Source organism: Amblyomma americanum, chromosome 2 (assembly GCF_052857255.1).
Source record: "Amblyomma americanum isolate KBUSLIRL-KWMA chromosome 2, ASM5285725v1, whole genome shotgun sequence".
Taxonomy (NCBI): domain Eukaryota; kingdom Metazoa; phylum Arthropoda; class Arachnida; order Ixodida; family Ixodidae; genus Amblyomma; species Amblyomma americanum.
In genome coordinates, this window is record NC_135498.1 from 137,777,533 (window position 1) to 137,798,326 (window position 20,794).

Consider the following 20,794-nt stretch of genomic DNA (forward strand, 5'->3'; position numbering starts at 1 on the left):
GCTTTGCGGCACGGCCAGTCGCACGGATGGTGCGGCGAACGAGGACCAAGTCACAGGGCCGGAAGGGGGGATGTGGTGGTGCTGCCGCGTTGGCCGCTTGCACACGCGCGTGAGCCGTGAGGAGGTTGCGCTGGGCGTCGAGGCGGGCGGAATGAAGTCGTTCAGCAGATTCAGTTGGTGACGCAGTAGGATGGGGAAGGCCCAACTGCGCGTCGAGAGGGATGGAGGGCGTTCTGCCATAGACGACTGAGAACGGCGTCACATGCGTTGTTTCTTGCGCTGCAGTGTTGACTGCAAAAGCTGCAGCAGAAACAAAACGATCCCAGTTTGTGTGAGACGGAGCGACGTTGGATGCGAGTATATCCGTGAGGGTACGGTTAACACGCTCCACGAGGCCATTGCACTGCGGATGATTGACGGATGTAGTGGAATGCGCAATGCCGAAGGAGCGGAGGGCTCGCTCGAATTCATGGGACATAAAGCAGCTCCCACGGTCCGTGATGAGGCGCCGGGGAACACCGTGGCGATGAACGAGATGCTGTTCCACAAACGCGACGGCATGAGCGGACGACGTGTCTGGAACGGGCAGTGCTTCGACCCACTTGGAGAAGTAGTCGATCGCAACCAGAACATACCGGTTGCCGGCACGCGTCTTCGGAAACGGGCCCAAATGATCCAGTCCAACCAGCTCGAAAGGTGAACTTGGTGGCGAAAAAGCCTGCGGGGGTGGCTTGGTTACACCTGTGGACGGTTTTCTGTACTGGCATGTCTGGCAGGACGCCACGTGTTCCTTGACATCTCTGGACATATTAGGCCACCAAAACCGCTCCGACACTCGTGCGTAGGTCTTGCCGCGACCAAGGTGACCAGCCGTGGGAGCGTCGTGTAAGCCGCGCAAGATTTGCGACCGCAGTGTTGCCGGCACAACTGGCAACCAGACGGGTGGTCGACCACGGAGCCGCTTCACATGACACAAGAGGTCGTCCTTCATTCGATAGACCCGGCGTAGTTGGCGGAGGCCTGCGCCGGCGGCGGTGCCAAGGGAGTGGATTATGGCAGCAATGGCGGGATCTTGCGTTTGTGCAGTCCTCAGGTCCGTCAAAGCCGTCACGGAACAAGGGTGGCGAGAAAGGAAATCGGCATCTTGAGGGGCAGAGCCGCGCCGATGCACTATTGTGAAATTGTACTCTTGAAGTTGCAGGGACCAGCGTGCAATCTTGGCATTCAAATGTTTGGCGGACTGCAGCCAAGTGAGAGCGCTATTGTCCGTGACTATGGTGAAGTGACGGCCGTACAGGTAGGGACGAAACTTCTCGACGGCCCAGACAACGGCGAGGCACTCGAGTTCTGAAGGGTGGCGGCGGCGCTCAACGTCGGAAAGCTGGCGGCTGGCATAAGCTAGGACTTTGTGGTCACCAGACTCGTCTTCTTGCAGGAGGACAGCGCCGAGACCATCTTGGCTGGCATCCGTGTGGAGGACGATGGGGGCCGATTCGTCGTAATGGGTCAATGTAGGAGGCTCGAGGAGGGCGTGCTTGACGTCAAGAAACGCGAGCTGTTGGGCCTGCGTCCAACTCCACGGTGCATTCTTCTTCAGCAGGGCGGTCAATGGAGCGCTTCGCTTGGCAAAGTCCGGAATGAAACGACGGAAATACGAAGCAAATCCAAGGAAACTTTTGAGCTCCTTGGCGGTGGTGGGAGCTTCGTAAGCTGTAAGCGCTTTTAGCTTTTCAGGGTCGGGACGGATGCCATGCCGGCTCACAACGTGACCCAAGTACGTCACCTCCGCGAAACCGAAGAAACATTTTTTTGGTTTTAAGCGAAGCCCAGCAGAGGTAAGGGCTTCGAGGACGAGTTTGAGGCGTCTCTGGTGTTCTTCAAATGTAGCCGCGTAGACAATTACGTCATCCAGGTAGACCAACGCCATAGTCCACTTCAAATGGCCTAAGACTCGGTCCATGAGACGCTGGAAAGTGGCTGGAGCGTTCGAGAGACCGAAGGGCATACGGTTGAACTGGTAAAGGCCGTCGGGAGTCACGAAAGCCGTCTTTTCCGCATCATCGGGGTGAACAGGCACCTGCCAGTAGCCCGAGAGCATATCTAGCGTGGAAAAATAACGGGCCCCCTTCAGGCGGTCAAGCGCATCGTCGAGGCGAGGCAGCGGGTACACGTCGCAATTAGTAATAGCATTTAGCTTCCGATAGTCAACGCAGAAGCGGAGTGTTCCATCCTTCTTGCGCACAAGGACGACAGGGGAGGACCAAGGGCTACAAGAAGGGGCAATGATTCCCTGGTCAAGCATGTCGCACACGTGCTGCTGGATGACTCTCCGTTCGGCTGGCGCTACACGGCGAGGTTGGTGATGAACGGGCCCGCGGTTTTCGGTGTTGATCCGGTGTTGAGCCCAGGAAGTGCACCCGAGTTCACCGGTGCTGAGAGCAAGGCAACTGCGATGCTCGAGCAGCAAGGTCTTCAGAGAGGCGAGCTCCGCGCAGGTCAGGCTGGGTCCAAAGTTAAATTGTCCAAAGTGTGGGATGCCACGGGGTGGCCACGGGCCCGCCCAGAGAAATATAGCAGCAGTACAGAGGAGAGCCGGCGAAGCACGACCGGCGGCGGCCAAGCTTTCTCGTTCTATCTCCCTCGTGCTAGAGCCGCGCGCTCGCCGCTCGCGCTCGCTCTCCGCCTCTTCTTTTATTCCCGTATCAATATATATATATATATATATATATATATATATATATATATATATATATATATATATATATATATATATATATATATATATATATATATATATATATATATATATATAAACACACGCTGAAAGAAAATTCGAAACACAAAGCCAAAGAAGTTTGATGGTGTCAATCTTCTATTTATTCAATGGAGTCTATGTCGCATAGTGATGTTAAAGGTAAAGCATTCCATTCAATTACGGTGCGAGGGTTGAAGGAGTATACTGCGTGATACTGCGCCATTCCTGGAAAATTTGAAAGAGTAATGATACCCTGGGTAAATAAAATAAGGCTAATGAACACCAAGTGTCAGTTTTCTCCACCGTTCCGATGGCACACCGTGCAGCAAATTTAAAGCAGCGCTTGACGAGAACCTCTGGGTTAGAAAGAAGGAGCTTTTGCTTGATTGATTTGACTTGACATGGTCCTCAATAACCGTCGGGAAGTGTCAAAAGAAAGAGATGAGTGCAAAAAGGTTCCACCAGACAAACGCACATTTTCCTTTCAACAGTGAAAGTAATGTATCTATACTCACCCAAAAGTTCTGGACAAAAGCATTTTTGAACGGGAAAGAGTTTACGAACACAGTCTGTTATGTAGTGTAAGATTTCGTTATATCAATCAATATATCCGCATTTCTACTGCCAACATGCTTGAATGTTTTTTGCTATTGACGTCAAAATCATTCCTTATTAGTTTTCTATGGCAGTGTTGACTGCTGCATGCGAACGAGGAACGAAGTTTAAAGCAAACATTTTGCTACAAGTCGGAAAAATGGCCGGTTATTTTCAATATTTTCATAACAGCAGGTTGCAAGTTTTCAATATTCAAAATTTTTGTCCAAGAATGTTGGCATGATGCGACGCACAAAAAGGTCAATGTATATTAAAGCTTTACGGTTGAACTAATGCAGAACGTAGACTCGCATGCGCGGCCAGAAGCAATGAACAGTTAGAAGTTTTGCAGATTACACAAGTGGAAGAGCGAAAAAATTAAAATCACAAGTGGGGGAGGGGGGCAGCAAGGTTTAAAACCGAAAAACTAAACAACAGTTAAAAGGGGCCAGAGGGTTTCTATTTGAGCGAAGCAATCTAAGGCAAATATAGACTCTTTAAGGAGCCTCCTTGCTGCCTTCCGCAAAATTTTAAGAAGGCGCCATTTGTATCTAGAAGCCAGTGTTAGTTGCTTTTGCTTTTTGCTTTGGTTCTTCAAGGCACGCGTCGAGGTTTGCTTCAAGGGCCCTGCCAGGATGTGCCTAACTTGTTCATTGTTGTTCTCGGGTTCTGTCTTGCACCGCTTCTTTAAGAGCTTTTGATTTCCTAGACTCTTTCCCCAGTTGTTTTCATCGCTTCAGGAACGACGTGGTCTGCGCAAGGTTAGGTTCAAATTTACAACTTACGAACCCCGTGTTCATTCCTGTGATAAGATCTAACCCATGTCATCTGTGCCAGCACAAACAAAAGTGGAATGAAAGAATGTGAGATGAAGAAGCTTGCGCAGGAAACTTTTGCACTCATCTTTGTTCTAAGCTGCTCCCACGCGTGGCCTCTTTTTTCGCTTCTCTATATCTGCTGTTTTACGCTTCCTAAACTCTCCTTCAGAAGGCTCCTCGCTTTTACGGCAACAACTGTACTATCAAGACTAACAGACTCTATTTTTTTGCAGAGTAAAAGGCTCTTAATATTCTTATTTTTTTTAGCCTTGCAAAGTTTCGCCGCGTTCAATCCGTCCTCGTAAATTGCAATTAGGTACGCCTCAACTATAATGTAAGCTATTTAGCACTATTTTCTCACCAAAAAAACTACAATGCTTTCATAAGAGATAATAAAAACGCAAGGCGGCTTTCTCGGTTCCCCCCTTGTGGGCACATTCGGAGGAGGGGAAAAAAGAGCGGGGGAACAAAAAAGCAGCCAGCTTGCTCAGGAACATTTCGCAGTTTTTTTTTTTTTACCGCAATTCGTAACGATGATCGCTGGGGTTCGAGACGAACTCTTCCTTTAACGTTTTATTTGTTGGGAGCAATTATTTTTAGGCTCGTGCCAGCGTTTTGTTGCTTTGTGTATTTCTCCTGCCCCAACCGCAAATACATACAAACACCTACGTAACGGAATTGCTTTTTGTTTTTTTCCTCTTGATTATTCTTTTAATAACATGCGTGCAAAAATACCAATGTTCTTGTAAACGTAAAGCGCACAATACAACGTAGCGGCACTGCTTCATATAAAGACTCCAGCCTTTCAATCCTTGTTAACTCAATAAATCACCACTACTCCATAGAAGAACCAGATTCTTCGGGTTATGAAAAAGGGAGGCTGTTAGCCAGCCACTCATTTCATCTCTTCTTTTCAGTTTTTTTCGAATCAAACGAAAATGTTATCAAGTGTTTTTCTCCACAATGTGAATTCAGAAATGCAGATGCTTGGGCTTGCATTCAAATTGCCGCGCTTGTCTAATTTATACACTGTTCAGCGAAAATATACGCACTGGATGGAAAGCTCCCTTGGACTGCGTAGGTATAATAACTGCACTGTAATTAAATACAGGCTACATTCTTCGAAAACATAACCTATATAATATTGAAAACTCCAACAAATCAAACGCGGATATCGCCACCACCAGCCGTTATCACAAGGAGAGTTTTGGTGATGCGAACACTTTTTGTCGCGGATCCCCAAGTCTAGGCAACACTCCTACTCACTTTTTACAGTAATAACTGGGTTTTAGTACCGACGTCACGAGGCAGATTTAGGTGGCAAAAGAATGAAGGCTCCATTTCTTAATCCAATTTTCTGAGCAATAAACCATTCTGTATCGGCCCGATAAATAAATATTAACAAGACCAGAACATCCCGGCGAAACGGTTTCTGCTAAGCAGAAAAAATTGGTTGCACCTTCCTGAATGCCCTTCAGTACAAAGTCTCAATTTCGATGCCCGCAGCTCCGTCGACGATTCGGGTGAGAAGAAATGACAAATGCTCACGCACGCAAGTTCTGTGGGCGTTAATGAAATGAACTAGTCGAAAATAATCTGGAGGGCGCCATTACGGTCCTCGTAAACATGCATCATTAGGTTTAGGTTAAGTACTCTTGATTGCTCCAACACGGCGGATACTCATTTTGACACGAAAAACGGTAAAAACGGAAACTTCCAAGGATTTCAAAGCTTCATGGTTAAAACTAAGTAGCATGATTCATAGCCTAGGACATGCCCACAGCCTGAGCTAAAAAAAAACGTTCCGGCTGCCGTAATTTACACTGAATAGCACGATAAAGCAAGAAAAATTGCTTTAACAACAGACCATCGTAGATTGCCTACCGTGCCAGTATAGGTACAGGACACCCAAAAGAGTTAAGAGATACAAGCATGAAAAATTGCCCGTAAGCAATACTTATGTGTAAATGAAGTACTTCTAGGCGCTTGGCCGCTGTGTTGGCAAGCAGCCTTGGCAACGGGAGCGTTTACACGGTTTTTGAGTTACATGGGCCTCGACTCGCAGGTGTGATGCCATCAAATGTGCCTGCGCACTCTAATCACTCTTCTCAGCACATCGTCACCAATTACGGACAGGCTTCTCCTCCTCCACTTCCCCAATGTAGAGTGGCAGGCCAGATAACAATCTTTATGGCCGACTTCTTGCCTTCGTTTTATTAAATGGGTCTATTTACGTTTATATGAGAGAAAACATATTTGTCGCTGCGTGCGTAGCTGAGTTGGTCGGTGACTTCGGGGGTGAACTTTGTTTTGTGTTGTGTTGTTTTGGGTTTTATAGCACAAAAGCAACATAGGCCATCATGCGCCAATCACATGAACTTTGTTTCGCTGCAGCAGCTTGTTCTGCCCGTTTAGCTATGTTAGGATGGTCTCGTACTTCGTTGGCAGTGAACTGTTGCCTCCGGCCACGCATTGCTGTCTTCCCTGCTGTTGACGCGAGCGATTAAACTTAGGATGATGAACACCATAACGTTCGTTAACATGAATGCTACAGTGGGCATCGCTTTTGCTAGCGTATCTCACGCAGCCGACTTGCCACTCTGTATATGAAACACATCGGCTTTGTCTGGGATATGGCCCCTCGCTCCTGCGCAGGTCAGCGACTGCCTCAAACGGCTTAAGTTTATAAAGTGATTGATTTTACGTATACACACAAAACACAAATCAACCCAGATGGGAGTTTTTGACTTGTCCTCTAATCGAGGTTCGAAATACACAATTATATTTCGTGTAATTTACACCCCAAAAAATATGGAGCCCTTGCGGTTGGCGAAGGGAACAGATTTGGGGTAACATTTTACACCAAAGAATACGAAGCACTTGCGGTTGACAATAGGAGCAGATTTGGTGTAGATTTTTACACCAAAAAATACTAAGCACTTCCGGTTAGCAATGGGAGGTTTCAACAGCGGCGATACGCTAAGCGGTGGCGGCGGCGTTTGTATGCAGGCGCCAAGATTTCGTAACGCCGTCATCCAGGAGGAGGAGGTGATGACAGCGGTCCGTTTTTCTATATTGCATTTTTGCTCTTTCTTACAGCGCTACTAGAACTGCTAACGTTATAGGCGGAACGGTACTAGTTCGTTAATCACACTAATCTGGTTCGAATGAGCTTTGTAATCAAGAACAACGCCCAATCGAACTTCAATAGTGAGATATACCATCTAGGCACATTCCGTTCATGCCGTTACGATGTAGTACTGTAAAGAACCGGGCAAAAACGCAGCATAGAGAGAGCATCGGACCGCTGTCTTCACCTCCTTCTCCTGGATGCCTGCTTTGCACGATCGTCGCGCCATGCACACACACGACGTCGCAGTCACGTCGCACCGCATTGCCGTACATCGCGGAAGCAAAACGAGACCAGTGGCGGCGGCAAGAAAACGTCTTTAAGCTGACTCCGCTCTGTATACGGCACTTCTGTAAAAAATACACAAACCATGGCTTCAACGCTAGCCGGAACAATCTTGACGGGGTGGTCCGCAATGTCAAGAAAAGCAGAGTTGGGGAGACGGCAGGCAATGAAACTTAAAACAAGACCGTCGTAACGGATCTACGTACCAAATTTCTGCAACACATTCTTTTTTCTCCTTCTCGTAAAAGTGTACCGTCTCGTCACTGTGGTCCCAAAACCGAATTCTTGAAGCTCATGATCCCGAATGGTGAACATGGAAGCCACTTGCGGGAAGCTCCACATTATACAAATAATGCATACCATCTCTCTGCCCTTAAAAGCTTTTAAAAAGAATACTTTTGTATATTTATGCTTAACATCCGTTCATTAGTCACTTATTTTTGCTGTTCTTGATAGTTTTCTTTTAAAACAATTTTACATGAAGAGCTACACTCATGCTATCAAAATATTTTTCGAGTACTGTTGTCATCCACTCTAGGAAACCACAAAGTCGCAATTTAAAAGCAGTATGATTCGCAGTAAGGATAACACAAATGCATGGCACTTAGCTTGTGCTTCGTGGTTTTGTTTTCGAACAAAAATAGAGTTCTTGGATTTTACCTTCATAGTGCAAGGTAGCTGTGTAAGATTGTTAGACATTTTTTCTCCGTGGCTGCTGTTTTTAGCACTTTAAAAACATTGCTACTAGCACGTGCTCAGAACACTGTTCACAATTTCACTTATGCATGCGACATACATTCTTTCCATTGGATGTTCGAAAACACTGAATTACACGGACCACTGTCACAAATAGCACTGGATTATCAGAAATGCCAGTTACCAAGCTACACATATATCTGAAGTATTAACACCAGCAGCATTAAAAGGCTGCCTAACTATGGCATGTCAAGCTTATTAAAATGAAAAATTGAAGATCCTGCGTAAAGTAAACAAAAGGTCAGGAAGACCTGTAAATTAAAATTTCATTTTTTTAAATGGAGTACAATAAACAATATTTGCAGCCATAATTCTTGGACAAGTATTCGAGATAAAGACGAACTTGAAATCACTACCTAAAATTAATGAAAACGATGTAATAGAAAATCTTGCAAAATCATGGAGAGATTACTTAAGAACTTCCCTACATTTCAGGCTAACTGGTGCACTCAGATAAGATTAGCTAAAAAAAGTTTAGGCACCGGACAAATCCCAGTGGCTAACTCCAAGATGGATATCTACAAACTACAGTAAAAGAAATACTAAACAGACATCCTAAAACAGCCCACTAAATCGAAAGTAAGCTATCCCAGGTATCCAAAGTCTAACGTTTGTGTTTGTTCTTGAGAAATACATAGGACGATCATAACCTTAGAAAATATACAAAATACATTCAATTTAACACACAATCCCATAACAATATCACAAAACAAAACTTTCCACACAAAAATTTATGAGCCCCGAAAAATGTGTTAGCCATCCATTTCAAGGAGCCTGTCGCAAAGAAAGTTCAGCACTCATAACTTATATGGAAAAAATTAGAATACAGAAACTCAAGCGCAAATGTGTTTCAATCTAACAAGTAATGAATAATGCTGAAACACAAGGAATTAGTCAACCTGGTATTATCATGACTGCAGGCACTACAAGCAAAGAAATAACACATGACCAAAGGTCCGAGAGATAAGGGCCCAGGCATTGTGTTTGATCGGGAGAAAGGCATTCATCACCTTCACTTTAGGACGAAGTGAAGAAAAATTCCAGAAAATTTCTCATGGCAGCTGATCAGACTAATGAACTAGTATCTTTGTAAATAAATAATTGAATTTCTGAAGACCTGTCTCTAAGCACATTTCTGCTTGAAACAATTGTTCACCGAATTCATATTAACTATATTTTTTTTCTAATTGCAGGATATGTATAAATGCGACCAACTGCGTCATGTGGCAAAACGGGAAAACTATAACAAAACGTAAAAAATGACAAAATGCTGAAAGTGCTCTCATGCAGCTGTTCGAGCTAGATGCAAAAAGATAAAAGCTGTGATCATCGCAGCCAGCGACAAGAAACCAGTGGGATAATGATTGTTAGGGTCAACGAAATATTGCTGTTCCTGTTTGCCATGTCTTTCTACGCTGCCACATAACGCAAGTGCAGCATTTGTAAATGTTTAGAACCCCAGGAATTCGCTTCTGAGCCTTGTTGTGCATTGCTTGCATTCCAGATGTCTTGAAGGTACAGGAAGACTTGCCCTTACCTCCATGAATGTTGGACGTCCATGGATGCTCAAAGACCCTGATACATAATTTAGAAGCCAAACCCTTTGACTCTGGCTAACTGAATCATATTAACATTGATAAGATATAGCAGCACAGTTCGTGTTTCACTACCAGTGTTCCAAACAATACTAAAAAACTAGACATATACAACCTGTACAGGCAGATAGAAGAAGAAGCTGTGAACGGGAGATGAAGTGGCTTTTAGAACTGATGAGCTCAAAACCATTGAGCCGTGGTTCATTTTAAGCCAAGCCGAAAAAATAACTCTCAATAAAGGACAGCAGACAGAGTGCCTTCTTTAGATTTCCCAAACGGGACACCCAGAAGGCTGCAAACAGTATAAACCCCAAAGAAGCGATGAGGTTCTCACTACAAGGTCCTGGCCAATGAACAGGAAAACTGCACTTTGATAGGTGAGGAGGCATGCTGTAAGTACTTGGTCCTGCGAAATTAAAAACGAAATATCCCTGACATTACTAACACTCGTTAAAGTGGAAAGAAATGCTGCGACATTTCAGTATTATGCGCATTAGGACTACACTATCCTATGGATGAATTCATGAGGGGCTTGTATCCCCTCCCCAAAGTGAGAAATTATACAGAGAAAAACCATGCTATACCCAATTTTTCAATAATGAGTTCAAATAAATGCAAGGTTCAAACATGGGAAAAACCGATTTTTAAAGATAATGTTATCCAGGCTAATGTACTTGGAGCTACGAACACTGTCTAGCTTCCACTTCATTGCCCACCACTATGTATAGGATACCTTGGCGAGAATTTTGAATGAAATTTTTTTCATTCATGATTCGTTATTATGGATGAATCACTTTGCGACAATTTTTCTCTGAAGCCAAAGTGTCCATATTACAAAGACACGACTGTACATATTTATCCTTCAGAGCCTGATCACATTTAGTGGGCGACCACAACTATCCAAAAGTTAAACAAAATGCTGCAATGGCCTCCCTACCAAAGATATGAAAACCATATTCTAGCTGTGAGGACGGAACATCTACCAACAAGAAGTTACGCTCAAATGTCCGTAAAATTGGTAAAGGTGCTCGTATTGTACCCAACAACTTGGGCTGAAAGTAACAAAAAAACTGAGAAACACTTTCTACAATTTGACAATATAGAGTAACAAGCAAATCAGAGGCTCAAAAAGAGAAATTGTAAATATTGAACACAAAATTGAATTATAAAATTTAAATTGAACTGTAGTTCAGCGCTCATTTGCCTTTCTCTTCGCGTACTCTGCGCGTGTCTAGAATGCGCTACTGAAATATCAAATGTCTGGTGGTAGTCGGTATCTCATCGAACAATTCAGATTCATATATCGCTTGGGCACAGCGACCACATCATCGTTCAATCCTTGATTTAATTGTGTCAGCCAACCTTTTCTTTCATTTATTTTAGCATCCTCCTCATTCCTCATTTCATATCCTCTATGCCCTGAAGCAACAAACATCGCTTAAAAAAACAAAATATCAAATATCACCATTCTAAAGTACCCCTTCCTCATTGCTCATTTGAAGGTTCATGGTAATAATTTCAATCAAGTTGACAACTTTTATGCACTACAAGTACTCAATTTAGACACGAACAGGTAGCTAAACTCTAGTGACCTGCCTAGCAGTGATGTACACATCAGCTGCAATACAACAAACCACAAACAGCCCAGGATCTGCATGAAGTACAAGGCTTCAAATTTAGTCATTAATTGCTCACAGACACAAACAGGTGTTCACTCTGCGAATGTGGACGAAAATGATTAAACACTCCTTAGGACTTTTCCCAAAATACCGTTACAACAATTTTTGAAGTCTACAAATGTACCATTTGCTCACTGAACTCTCTTGTCTGATTTACTGAACTGATTTACTTTGTTGTTCCTCCCCTGGTACAACAGCCAGCCTTCTGTGCTCAGACTAATGTTCAGGCACCTGATATAGAAATAATTAATCACCAAATCCTTACGACACAAACACATCTCCACTAACAACTAACAGAAATCCCGTAGATTTTACAAACACACTTACTCGGCCAATTATCAACCACAGCTAACCTGAGCCGTGCAGGCATCGAGAAGCATCAAATGTGGAAGCATGGTTTGCAAGCAGGGATTAACCTTAGCAATAGCCTGTGCTATAGTTTACTGAGATATGCTAAACTTTTAAACAAGTAAATCTCCAACACGCAGTTCGCCAGGCTTTATTATATCAAAAGCTTCCATAAGAGAGCACGAAGTAGTATCTTTGCTTCTCTTTAGAGGCCTATCGGAACCATAGTCTCCACAAGCAGACAGCAATGTGTACAGGAAAATGTACCCAATGCATATGTAGAGGTTCGCAGTCACAGTCATGCTAGCTTTATAGTAGATTTATATGTATCTTCTAATAACATTTTGGGACTTTATTACCACTCCAGAAATGAATATCATGCATAGCCTTCAGAGTTTCTGCTCAACTGCAGCTGTTGTGAAGAGAAAAATACTGTCCACACTACCAAACATGTCCGCACTTCCAGAGACACAGGAGAAAACATGAGAATCCAGAGAGTTAGAGTTAACACTGGGCTGCATAATCACCACCATCGTGAATCCAGCTACATACACTGTATGACGAAGCTACTAATACTCTCTATTAGCCCTTTCCTCTGCCAGCTGCACCCACCCTATCTCCAGAATTTACATAATCTCAACCCTATTGAAAATGAAGCATCCCTTCCTCTTGCTACGACAGCAAATTTCTATTCTAGCTGATACAGAGCAACCGCTTTTTTTTACTTCCACTTGAAGAATTGATTGCACGATACCTACCGTGTGTTGTCTGGTCCGATTTTCCTTGGCCTGCTGGAGACGCTGTCAGCAGGTGTTCGGACGTTGAGAATGTCACAAGTAAAACAGTTAAGAGATTCTAAACAGTGAAAAAAAAATATTCCTATATTGCGCTTTCGAATACTGTTGCACAAAAATAGAGTTCAAAATTCTTCATTCTCTCTGACAATACTTCACACCTATGTCTTGCATGTTACGTCGACAAAAAGAGAAAAATTGTTTTCTTGCATACAATACTGCGACCCTTCAGTATTAACATATTGGCAAACTCAAAAAGGCATAATGTAGTGTGTAGTGCCAAAAGTGGTGCATGGCACCACTTGCGAAGAAAACTGACCCCTCTAGCTAGAATCGCCTAAGACGCAAAAAATGCCTAAAGATGGGCATGCTGCTCCAAATATACATTTATCTTCCGCCGGCTACATTTTAAGTTTCATGCCACTTCATGTAGCCCCTATTATTTACAGCTATAAATACTTTGCTGTTCCTTTAGGTGCCTCTCCTATCTTTTTGTAACAGCTGATTGCAGTACTGCATGAAGACAACTGAACTCCTCAATCTCATTTATTGCAACCAGTGCAGCAAGATCTTAACTGTAATTGAACTAAAGGCTAAAAAACAATGCTGAGCCACTGCCCATAAGCGAGCGTGATACAAAGCCTTTCAGCTGCACACGAAAAAGTTACCACTCTTGCTTTTTCTGTGACATTTGATACATATGGCAACTAGAGCAATTTTTTCTGAGCATCGAAGAAGCAACTGTTCTGTAGGGAATCACATTTAGAGCACCTATAACAACCCAAAAGCCCCAATCTGTACTGCCCATGAATCATATTTTCGTGTGTATAATGAAGACCTCAAATACAAAACCTTTATGGTGTTGTTCAAAGTGTGCATCGCCATTATACAGAGCTTGTAAGTAGCACTCCACAAGGATTGGATGTAATTGAAGGCTGCAACACAAATCACTCTTTTCCAAATGAAAATAAAAAGTATATACACCATATCCAGACCTGATTACCATTTCACATTAAAATGACAAAGCCACGGTCGCAAAAACAAATCATGGTAAGCGCCTCTCCATAGTTTCGTGCAAGTCTAAAGAAACGGCATCCGTCTCAACATTGGATTATTGGTTATTTGAAAAGAGCGGTAGTGAACACGCGTGAAAATGAGACAGTAGCAATGCAAATCCAGAGCTAGCAGCATGTCAGTACGCTGAATCTGGCTTAGTCATGAAACTACTCTATTTTCATAACTGTGCATAGTTGCAGCAGTTACACTGGCTCCTTGTTCCTACTATTGTCGTTTTGTAATTGCACAAGTAACTACGCCTGAATTTTAAAGAAAATCTCTTGCGAGTCAGCAAATCCTGTCACTCTTTGCATTCCGCCTCTTGGAAAGAAAGCGAAACACCAGGGCTTTGTGTCAGCCACGTTCTTAAGTAAAAAATAAAAAAACTCAAACTTTGATAAAGCTCGTGACATCAATGCTTAAATTTGAGTAAGTTCTACGCATAAAAGGTAGTCATCAGATGCTCAGATAAATACTGAGCTGCTATTTTCGTACAAAAATTTCAGTTCCTGCCTACGCCCACCAACCATTTGCCCAAAAATATCTACAAGTGTTGCAGGGGGCATCTTTCTTTGCGACTTAACTCTGAACTGTTTTGTACTGCTAGTAGATTAAACTGATGGAACCTTGGAGTTCTTCATAGATTAGAACCTGGATAGAACAATGTCCAGTATGGTTTGATACCAAACAAATCGTTATGAATAAAATGTACGTTGTTCGAATTACTGACTCTTATACTGATAGGTGAAGAACACATTGAAGTATGTAATGGTTTTAAATTACAGCAGATGGTACATTTTTACAACTAGTGGCAGCACGTTTATAATGCACCCATTGAAGTTATGCCGCAACGAACCGCAGAACATAAGGCAAGAACAAGAACTGACAGCCGTTTCTCGCTTTCACTCGTATTCCAGTGACAAATTGATTGCACCATTGTGCTAAAATCAAGAAGTAATGAGGTTAGTATTCTAAATGTAGCAGCCGAGTCTATGACGGCAGAATACTAGAATGCACTTCCGAAGCTTCGGGCACATTCAATTGCTGCGACGCGCACGATAAACAAAATTATGTTTTTTTGTGGTGAACCGTGGCATTTTGCAAAAAGTAACCTTATTTTTTTTATGTTAATAGCGATGCCGCGAACCTCGTTTTGTGAACATTCATGAAAATAACAGTGGTCAACATGATGCTCATATCGAAACTAAAATGAGACAAGTTCTTCGCAGAGCACTAAAATAAAAATGCCGAAAAGCTACATACGCTTGCAAGGTGTACATCAGTGCAGACGTAAGCAGACTTGTACAAAGCCCTCGTGCGATGCTCTGCGCAATAATGGCGAGCTTATAACTCAGGCAGTGGGATTGACTGCCAATGAAGGCACTCAAGCGCTTGCGCATAGTCGTAGAAAACAACCCATACACTAGCAACGCGTCGTTAACAAAACTGCGCTAATATTTTGCTCCATTCCGCAGCACAGTGCTCTAGCGCTCCACACAAGCCTGCTCACGTTTTTATCGTACAACTATAGTTAAGACGCAAAATCACTTACCACGATGGCGAGACGGTTGTAAGACGGCAGGGATTCAAGAATATCCTTTCGGGCCGCAGTGTCGAGGTAGAAATTCTCTCTCGCTAGACAAGGGCGCGGCAAAGCAAACGCCTCTCTGGATTCGCTCACAACAGCGCCCTTCGCAAACCAGAGCGAGGTGCAAGCTCCGCCGCCGTTTACGATATCCACTTCAGTGAACTCGGTTAAGCACCCGTCTTTCTTTTCTCCGCCGCACATCCAAAATCAGCAGAGGCAAACGCGAAGTCACCGCTCAAGAAGTCTGTTCCAAGAGAGGCTCCAAACAACCAGCCGTGCTCAAATCTGCGACGCAATCTGTGACGGTCGCGCTGGCGGGGCTAAGCCTAGCGCCCAAGCCGCTTAAGGCCGCTGTACGATCACCTTTTTTCCGCATGCGCACGCGTCGTTGCGACAGTGCGCAAGGGCTGCGCAAGGGCCGAACAATGAAGCGCATGAAGGCATCCGCCTGTGCGCACGAAGTTCGTCAACTTCAACTTTTTTGCGCAGGAGCGGATGGTCGCATCACGCTATTGGCTGCTGTCCCGTGAAGTAGCAGCGCAGCGGTGCCATGCAGCGCCTCCTCAGCAAGATGGCCGCCCCCGGTGCGGAGTGAAAATTCAGGCCTAGTAGGTGGTAGCTGCGCCCAGAAACACATAATATTGGCCGCGTGTAACTATTACGAGTGTTGACAGCGACTTCGAGCTTCACTGTGTGCAAAAGCGGCAAGCGGCAGTTTCCCCCAAATTGTTCTGCCGCCGTCTACGTCGAGTACACCGAGCGGCCTTCAAACCTACGCTGTATTCGCCAAACGTAACAGTGCCGGTGTCGCGAAGTGTTTATTTGGAACCGTTTGTGATAGTTACGAGCGTTCTCTATTCGCGCGACGATGTTCACGAACAGCAGCGAAAAGAAGCTCCCCAGGGTGAATTTCCTGTGCATACAGCAAGCTTCACAGCTCAGTGGAAAGTGTCAGCGTAGTGAAAGTGATCGTAGTCGGAACGAGTGCTTTTGCGTCTGTCAATGATATCGCCTGCAAGTGTAATTACGTTTGAAAAGCTTACTACGCACGCCTCGTTTTCCGAATGCTGAAATGAACATAACAGCAGAGCCTAGTTTGGGTGCACGCGTGTGTAATGAATTTGATAAATGCCTTGACTGCGACGTGACGAAATCAACTTTGAACTCTGCAGCGAGTCGCATTCGTTGCAGCGGTTGCAGTGATGGACTCTCTCCGCTTGCAGAAAGTGCAAGCGGAGACAGTCGGCGTGCGTGGCAGTTCAAGGTTTAACAAAAACTGCACGCTATGCTGCAAATGGTATTAGGGTAATTCCAGGGGGCAATAGCCATATGATTCAGTGTGTAGTTTTCAACAAACACTTCTAACAGTCCTTGCGTATTGTTATAGTATCTGGTTACCACAGTCCAGACGTTCTCATTGCAGTCCATATTATACGACAAAAATATGCAGGTCCCAATGGGCTTTGTGCAATTTAACCCTGTCAGTTGTGCAAACAGCAAGTTTTCATGTTAAGGCATGTATGCTTTGAGGAAGTTTCATCCCACCAAAAACTGTCCATAATTCAAGCCATCGTATTACAGGGTGGATATTAACGATGCATGGCTGCATACAGCAGAATGTGGTAAATGTTTTACTTCTGATAATGTCACAAGCACCAAACTATTGCGCCACTTTTATAACTAGCCTTGGTTCCTAATCGTGAAAAACATTACTCTCACAATGCTAAATTGTTGTGGCTCATTAAATTGTTTCTTCTAAATCGGTACGCTTTCTGAAAAGCATTCCTGTGATAGCCTGCTTTTCGTTCTTCGTGACATACACTTGCACCTTAGTCTAAGCATGCGATAAAGTCCTTTATACAAGAATGTTTTGCATCATACTGTTCTGAGCGGGATTTAAGTGATCCTAGCCAGCTAACAGCAGTTGTCCAATTTTAACTTTTGCTCATCCTGCCTTTCCTTTCTTAGAATCTCAGGCATCGTACTTGGCCCTTCCCTTTTTATTAGACTCATTAATGACCTTCCTTTCACTGTTTCATTTAACTAGTCTTCATTGATTGCTATATGGTCTGCATCCCACTATCAATGTCAACATTCCTACCCTCCAGAACAACCATCTGCCTTCTTGAGAATAACCTATTTGCCATTGTTAAAAGGACTGCATTATAATTTTTACTGTCAGCCATACCCGTCTCCATTACGAGCTGATATGTGTCAGTGTTTTCTTTGTGCTTGTATCCTGCCCTGCTTCAAGCAAATCAACACAGAGACTTTCATTATGTGATGTTAGTTAAAATGCTAGGTGCGTATGTTTAGGCATGTGACTGTTATGTGCGTGTGTCATTTGATCGTTATCCTCATCTGAAATGGCCAGCCAGATATGTTATCGGGCCAGCATTTACAGAATTTATAAAAGCATGCCTCCTTCTCCTCTATTATAAAGCTAAATTTCCCAGACAGTTCTGTCGTCATCAATGGAGTCAGATTACAGCTGCTGTGAATTTTGTGTATGAATGTGATTTTCTTACATTGACGGCAGTGAAACGAATGGAAAGGCAAAAACTTTTACTCAATATTAATTTATTCATAGAGTTTCTGTTTTCCTTACATTAGTAACACGAGTTTTTGTATAAGGCTCTGAGGAGGATTATCATTTGGTGCATTAAAAAGGAGCCCACAAAATAAGACATTGGTTGCCTAATGCTTTCAGCCCTTCTCCGACTGTTTTAATTCACATACACATCCTGTATGAAACGGAAAAGTAGGCATAACCTAGGCAAAGATCTTCAAGCAGTTAGGTTAACATCTAAAGCCATTTTAACATAAGGTATGACTGAAGGGCACTTTGGCAGTTTGAAAACCGTACTGGCAATGAAATAAGCTTTACTTTGCAGAAGTCGTTAACAACAACAACTAGCACGTTCAAAAATTTTATACATGACAAGTGGTGCAGACAATGCTCACTTTTATCTGCTGTTTTGCGAACCATAATCACTGTTACGATCCTTCATTTTTTCTCGCCAGAAAAAATTCCTAAATGTTACGGCAAAGCTATATGAGAAGATATAAGCATGCATACCCCACACACACTTAAATGGTTATTTTTTATTTCATTGTACTTTGTAAAAACACAGCGTTCACCTTGTAAATATATTTCTACAAATTATGCTTGAGATAACCACTATGCATGGTCAGTGCATCCCTTTTCCCTGAATATATGAAGTATTCCTTCCCAACCTCAACCAGGAGCCGTCCAGATCTAAGCCAGTTTACCAGCTCTCTCATCATGTTATGTTTACAGTGAAGGTAAAAGGCATGTATGGCCATTTACAAAGTACTAAGCAACCACTTTGTTTTCATTTACATGGGCACATTCAGAATTTTTTTGGAGTTGTGCAGACAACATGACAGCTTTTTTCTGCATGCGCCCCCACTGACTGGTTCTGAGCAAACTTCCAGGCTTGTTTGAACTGCTGCATTTCAGCTTGTGCGATTCTCATACGATATGAGCTAAGGAATGACTGCTAAAATAAAACTGCTGGCCCGCTGTCACTGTGCAAGAAGCAAATCTAGGCATTTCAGCTCAGTGATGGATGGCTTTGCCCCTTTAATTGTCACCACACTGTGCTATTTCTCTTTTGGCTGGTCTAACGGTCCGAATAACATTACATAGAGAAATAAGTACTCTTGCACGGTCAGTCTTCTGTGAAATTCACAACTGCTGCAGTTACAACTGATTTTACATATTCCAAATTACTGGGAATATCATAATTTTTTCGTGCATTTGGCTTCGTATTCGACAGCAGTGTGCTAAATTATGGAATTTTAAATACATGCAAAATTTAGCACACTTTTTATATCGCTGAATAGATGTCTTTTGCAATAACAGTTAAGTGGGCAGACAGCAAGGAGGCCTGTTTACATGGCAATGACAACCAACGTTTATAGATCACAACTAAAGTATGCATGAGTAATGAAAAATGTACAAAATAATGGCAATTATAATACATGTAGAAAGACTGCAGTGTGCTAGTTTGAATAACTGATGATTTAACCTGTACCTGATATAAGCTATGTGAATTTCTCTGTTATATTTCAAAACGATCCAATATTTACTGCCAACCTATAGCTTGTTCTAGTCCCGTATCCTTTGCTCAGAGAATTCGGAATACGAATCGCGCCGTCGTCCTAAAATCAGTATTGCATTTTAGGGTATAGCGTACCTTTTAATGGGGGCGCTCTTCAAGTATTAGGAGGCAAAAATTTGAGACCGTAGTTAGAACGGTTGCATATATGGTTGGTCTTAAGCGGAGTCTAGCCGACTAGCGGTCGAACGAGTTGTGTCATGATCGCGGTGTAATGCCTTTTTTCCACGTTCTGAAGTAGAAATAGCGTAAGCGTTAATCGTTTCCCACGGCGCTGTTTCAGAACCTCGTCTGCGGTGTTGCAAAGTTTGTTGCGACTTCATTCGCGGACATCAGAATTTGCCGCGCCGAGATCCATATGGCTATCACCGCCGATCAGAGTTTTACCTGCTACGAAAAATCTCACAACTAAACATGTCCCCGGGGAGCCATACTATCAATGTGTGTGTATTCGTACATCAAGAAATCTTCGTGTTTTGCTACGGCACATGCCTGTGCTGTCGCACGGGCGGCACTGACGAGCACGCCAATCAGAACGCCGAAGTCGTCCGCTCGATCGCATGGAGCAAACGTGATCGTACAAAACCTCATCCGCAACGCACCGTCACGCGCCCTTGCGCATGGTAGCAAGGAGGCGTGCGCATGCGAAAAAAAACGATCGTACAGCGGTCTTAACCATCGCAGCGTACGCACTCACGATTCTCTCGCCGTCTTCTGATCCTTCGCGCCACCTGCGGTCGATTGCATCTCGACCGAAACCAAAACTTGCTGCTTCGTTCCGCAACTAAGGGAAACACTTAAGAGTACACAGTTCCACTGGCACGTTCTTTTAAACAGCAGCAGCAATTCAACCTCGCTCCGTCTGCGTTGCTGTACGGTGTTTTTTTTTTCTACACCGTTCTGAAGGTTCAGAATGTCCGATAACCACTACATTAGAGACTGTTGATGAACGATTGCGGACCTCTTTAGCACGCCGTCAGTTCTAGCTGGTGTTACTTTGGTGTTTATGGTATCATGCGCTCCGTTTTACTGGTGTTCGCGTCTGCCGATGTGTAGTTTTAAAGCGGACGAACACCGATAAACCTCCCATCTCGTGTCATTCGTGTTTAGTGTGTAGTTAGTCGAGTGAACTCGAGGCATGCTAGTAAGCGTTCAAAAACAAGAATGCGGGAACGGTGTTGTAATATTGTCATAACTCTGCGAACACAACCAAAGAAAAATGAATCTGTGTAAAGAAAAACGTGTAGTAAG